This window comes from Rhagoletis zephyria, unplaced genomic scaffold (assembly GCF_001687245.7).
Source record: "Rhagoletis zephyria isolate East Lansing unplaced genomic scaffold, Rhagoletis_zephyria_1.1 Rzeph_scaffold_00705, whole genome shotgun sequence".
NCBI lineage: Eukaryota > Metazoa > Arthropoda > Insecta > Diptera > Tephritidae > Rhagoletis > Rhagoletis zephyria.
The window spans coordinates 42823-48822 of NW_016157789.1; positions in this window are offsets into that span (position 1 = coordinate 42823).

The following is a 6000-nucleotide window of genomic DNA, read 5'->3' on the forward strand; positions in this document are numbered from 1 at the left end:
TATCGAAGATACGTTGTCATCATTCTCGGGGTGCGGGTCACCAGACGTTAACCATTGGTTGCAAGAGTTTGAAGATAACGCAGCCGTTGTTAATTGGAACGAATTACAAAAGTTCATCTACGGAAAGCAATTACTTAGGGGTGCGGCGAAGATATTCGTAAGAAGTCAGAGGGCAGTGAAGGATTGGAACTCGCTAAAGTCCATCCTCAAGAAGGAATTCGGAGTTAAATTTAGCGCAAATGAAATTCATCGCATGCTAAAGAATAGGCGTAGGCGAGTAAATGAAAGCTTCTTGGAGTATCTATACTCATTGATGGAGATCGCTAGTCAGATAAATATGGATGATGAGAGCATCATTGAATATTTTATTGATGGTATTCCTGATACGCGCGCCAACAAGCAGATTCGGTACCAAGCCCTCACTATAGAGAATCTCAAGGAGGACCTGCGTGTTTATGAGAAATGTCGGGGACCACAACATAATATAGGCAGCAGAGCACTCATTCCACAGTCTCCGCAAGAGAAAGATAGTACTAGAACTGAGGCACAAAGCAGCAAGGCGTGTTTCAAGTGCAGAAAAGAAGGGCATTTGGCCAGGCAATGTACTCAATCAGCTATTCGGTGCTTTACGTGCAATCAAATTGGTCACAAGGTAAATGAGTGCAAGCAGACGATACCGCGAGCGGAAGAGAGGAGCGAAAACAAAAGAGTTAATGTGGTCACCGATGGTGAGGAAGAACCAAAAGCCAAATCAGTATCCAAGGACGCTTGTTTATTCCGCGATTTAGAGATAAACGGTTATAGGTTTTCAGCATTGTTGGATACGGGCAGTGATATTTGCGTTGTCAGATATGACACCCTAGTTAACATTGGATACGTCGATTTACGAAATAAAACTAAAATGTTGTATGGCATCGGAAACAAAATGATCAAAACTCTTGGATGTTTCACTGCGCTTATGGATTTGGATGGCGTCGAGGTCAATATCGAGTTTCACGTTGCCAAAGAGCGCGATATTTTGTACGACGCGATTTTGGGCAAGGATATACTGTGACAGGTGGACGTCGTCATTGATGGAGAAGGTGTTAAGTTTCCGAAGAAAAGAATTGTAGATCAAAACCCGGAGCCTGAAGTAGTAAGCGATAAAATAGTGGCGAGCGAAGAGGCGAAACCTATTAGTGAGTTGGCGAAGGAGATTGGACAAATATTACACTCTGTGTGTAGCGAGAGTGTGGAGTTGCAGGTTGAACTCGATCACCAACTGCAACAAAGAAAAGTGTACTTAGCCTGATCACGAACTACAGAAGTGAGAAGAAGAAGCCATCGCCAATCGAAATGAAGATTATCTTGTCAGACGAGGTGCCAGTATACCAGAGACCGCGTCGAATGTCATATGCCGATCAATGTTTAGTCGAAAAGCAAGTGGATGAGTGGCTAGCTGACAATATTATTCAGGTTAGCACTTCCGAATATGCATCCCCGATAGTGTTAGTGGCAAAGAAAGATGGTACCAAACGGTTATGCTGCGACTACCGGAAGTTAAACGAAAAGATAAAACGCGACAACTTCATGATGCCGTTAATTGATAACATTCTGCAGAGACTTCAATCGGCGACTTTTTACTCTACATTGGACCTTCGTAATGGATTTTTCCACGTTCCGTTAGAGGCCTCATCGCGTAAATACACTGCTTTTGTAACGCATAATGGACAATTTGAATTTTTGTATGCTCCATTCGGTATTTGTAATTCTCCAGCGGTTTTTACGAGATATGTTAATGCCGTGTTGGGTGAACTTATCCGGAGTAATGCTATAATAGTGTACATGGATGATATAATTATACCTTCTAAGAGCGAAGAGGAGGGTTTAGCTACCCTGAAGAGAGTGTTAGAGACAGCAGAATTGTACGGGCTTCGGATAAAATGGGAAAAGTGCCAAATTTTGAAGAGGCGAGTTACGTTCTTGGGCTACGTTGTTGAGGCGTCAACCATAACACCGTCCCAGGAGAAAACTCAGGCCGTAAACGATTTTCCTGTTCCAACGGATAAGAAAATGTTGCAACGCTTTTTGGGGCTCACATCATATTTTAGACGTTTCATTCCAAGATATGCTTTGGTAGCTAAACCGTTGACTGATCTCATGGGGAAATGCGTAGACTTTCGAATAGAGGATGAGCAAATCGCCGCGTTTCAACAATTGAAGATTGCTCTAGCGAATCCACCGTTACTTAAACTTTTTGATCCAGCGCTCCAGACCGAAATACACACCGACGCGTCCATGTTCGGATATGGTGGGGTCCTCATGCAGAGAGATTCGGAAGATAGATGCTTACACCCCATCGAGTATATGAGTAGAAAAACTACGCCTGTGGAGCAAAAGTATCACTCATACGAATTAGAGGTTTTAGCGATTATATCAGCGCTAAAGAAATGGAGAGTTTATGTTATGGGTAGCAGATTTAAGATAATAACGGATTGCAACGCTTTTGCACTTACAATGAGAAAACAGGACGTGCCCTTAAGAGTATCGCGTTGGGCGATGCATCTCCAAGACTACCAATACGAGATTGAGCACCGTTCCGGAAGTCAGATGAGACACGTGGATGCGTTAAGTCGCATACATTGCTTGATGATGACAGACACCTTACGACATAGGATACAAGAAGAACAACGGAAAGACGAGAAGTTGGCAGCTATAATGAAGGTTTTAGAGTACGAGCGTTATCAAGATTTCTATGTAAAACATGGAATTCTTCATAAGGATCTCGCTAAAGAACTTATGGTGGTACCAACGGCGATGGAACGAGAGGTTATACAGATAGCTCACAGGCAAGGGCATTACGCTGCAAAAAAGACACAGGATTTGGTCGAGAGGGACTGCTTCAGCTACGATTTAGCACCGAAGGTATTGCGCGTAGTCAAGAGTTGCGTAGAATGCTTGGTCGCAGAGACTAAAGCTGGGAGGAAGGAAGGGATGCTTCACCCGATCGACAAGGAGGACAGACCTCTTGTGACGTACCATGTGGATCATGTGGGCCCGATGGAAGAAACAAAAAAGCGATATAACTAGTAGTCGTCGATGCATTTTCCAAATTCGTTTGGCTGCATCCCACCAGAAGCACCGGAAGCGAGGAAGTTCTGGAGCGTTTGGAGAGGCAAGCAGCGACGTTTGGAAGCCCGCGTAGGAGCATAACGGATAGAGGGACAGGTTTTACTTCGAATGCGTTTGCAGAAAAGAAAACATCCAGCATCTAGTAATAACAACCGGGGTTCCACGCGGAAATGGACAGGTAGAGAGAGTCCATAAAATTGTCATGCCCATGTTAACAAAGCTATGCATCGAAAATCCGAAGTTATGGTATAAGCACGTGGATAGAGTGCAGCAAGTAATAAACTCTACTCCGACGCGAAGCACGAAGTACGCTCCGTTCAAACTTCTGACTGGTGTAGATATGCGCGTTAACACAAATTCTGACATTCGCGGGCTGTTGGAGGAATCAGCTATAGAGGAACTGGAGGAAGAGAGAAGTAAAATACGAGAAGAAGCGCGAGATAATATTAGCCGTATGCAAGATGAGAACATTAGAAATTTTAATAAAAACCGAAGAAGAGAAACCGAATACGAGGTTGGAAATTTAGTCGCCGTCAAGCGCACTCAGTATGGGACAGGACTTAAGCTTAAACCGAAATTTTTGGGTCATATAAAATAAAAGGCAAAAGAGACCATGGTCGTTATACCGTGGAAAAGATTGGAGACACTGAAGGGCCAAGAATAACTCACACCGTGGCAGAGTACATGAAGCCGTGGAATCCTTCATCCGAGGCGAATGAAACATCAGGATGGCCGAATGTGGGATTGACAGACGAACAAAGGACTACCAGAAAAAGACATAACTTATAAACCGTAACGTAAATGCATCTCTGTAGATTTAACGAACTTTATTAAAAATGGGTATCACTGACTGAACGAAGAGGCCCCCGAAAACATACGTTAGGCAGACGGACGATTATTCAGATTCGAAACACGGAACCGATCGGACGCGATTAACTTAGTTTTAATAAAATTATAATCTTACTATCTTACTAATATTATAAATGTGAAAGTTTGTATGTTTGGATGTTTGGGAAATCATCACGCGGAAACGACTGAACGGATTTGCATGAACTTTTATAGGCAGATAGCTTATTGGCTAGATTGGTTAATAGCCTATTTTTTTAAGAGTTGCCACCTGGTAAAAAAGTTTAATTTATTTAATATGCGGGAACGACTGAATCGATTTGCATCAAAATTTGCACAAAATAGGTTATTACCTATGTAGATTGGAAAAAATAAGCTACTTTTCTTAAGAGTTGCCACCTGGTAAAAAAGTTTAATTAAATTAATACGCGGAAACGTCTGAACGGATTTGCATGAAATTTTGCAAGCAGATAGCTTATGACCTACAGTGGAAAATAGGCGAATTTTTTGGAAGAGTTGCCACCTGTTAAAAAATTAATTAAATTAATACGCAGAAACGACTGAACGGATTTACATGAAATTTGGCACAGAGATAGCCTACCTACGTTGGAAAACAGGTTACTATTTTAGGAGTTGCCACCTATTAGAAAATTTTAATTAAAGTAATACGCGGAAATGACTGAACTGATTTGCATTAAAGTTTGCACACAGATAGCTTATGACCTAGATTACTTTTTTAAGAACTACCACCTGTTTAAAAATGAAATTTTGCTCACAGATGGTTTATTACCTGGATTGAAAAATAACCTACTTCCTTAACCGGTCTCCCAATCAGAACGAACTTTGGTACACGTTAGATGGCGTTATACTGAAAGTGATTCCGATAACTCAAGTTTCCTTCCATACAAATTGGAATTTTACATACATGTCTTTGGAAGTATTTGTGGGAGAAAACTGGAACTTGGTATTGAGATATGTATGTGAAATCAATGTTGGCATTAATCAATTGATTTTTTAATCAATTAGTTAATTCGATTGAATTCAATGAATTTTTCAATTCAATTTTTTGGAAGAGTTGCCACCTGTTAAAAAAATTAATTAAATTAATACGCAGAAACGACTGAACGGATTTGCATGAAATTTGCCACAGAGATAGCTTATGACCTACGTTGGAAAACAAGCTACTATTTTAGGAGTTGCCACCTATTAGAAAATTTTAATTAAAGTAACACGCGGAATTGAGATATGTATGTGAAATGTTGGCATTAATCGACTGATTTTTTAATCAATTAGTTAATTCGATTGAATTCAATCTGCTTACAGTTAATAATGATTAATTTTAATCTGATTAAACAGTTAACAGTTAAACAGTTAACCGCGATTAAAAAAATTAAGTTTTTATCATTAACTCTTAATTTGATCAAGTAGGTTTGGTGATTAATTAATTTGGTGTGCATTTTTATTAAGCTCTATACCAACAAACGTTTTACATACTAGGTTTGTAAAAGTTCCCAGTTTATGTATTACTAATAACAATAATTATAATTGTTTTTTATATTATGTGCTTTTTATAAGCGTAAAATACAAAATAATTACTATAACTGGTGTTTGGTTTCAAATTCGGACAAACTAGACAACTTAATCAGATTTTATTTTTAAATGGATTGACGATTAATGATTAAAATTAATTAATCGTAATCGCAGAAACCGATTAACGACTAAAATAATTTAATCATTAATCGTACAGTTGATAACGAATAATTAATTTTAATCGTCAAACGCGATTAACATTTTAATCGTTGGTCAGATTAACATTTTGCCAACACTGTGTGAAATCATATTCATACTCACAAGAAAAATGGACGTTTTTGGAAAAGAGGCGCAGCACCTCCCATACTGATTGAAAGTTTCAAGCTTGGTGTGGAAATACATATGTATGTACGTATGTGAAACTAATACCATACTCATGGAGAAAAATGAGAGTTATTGGAAAAGGTGGTGTGGCAACTCCCATGCAAATTGATTTTTCTATGCTGCATATCT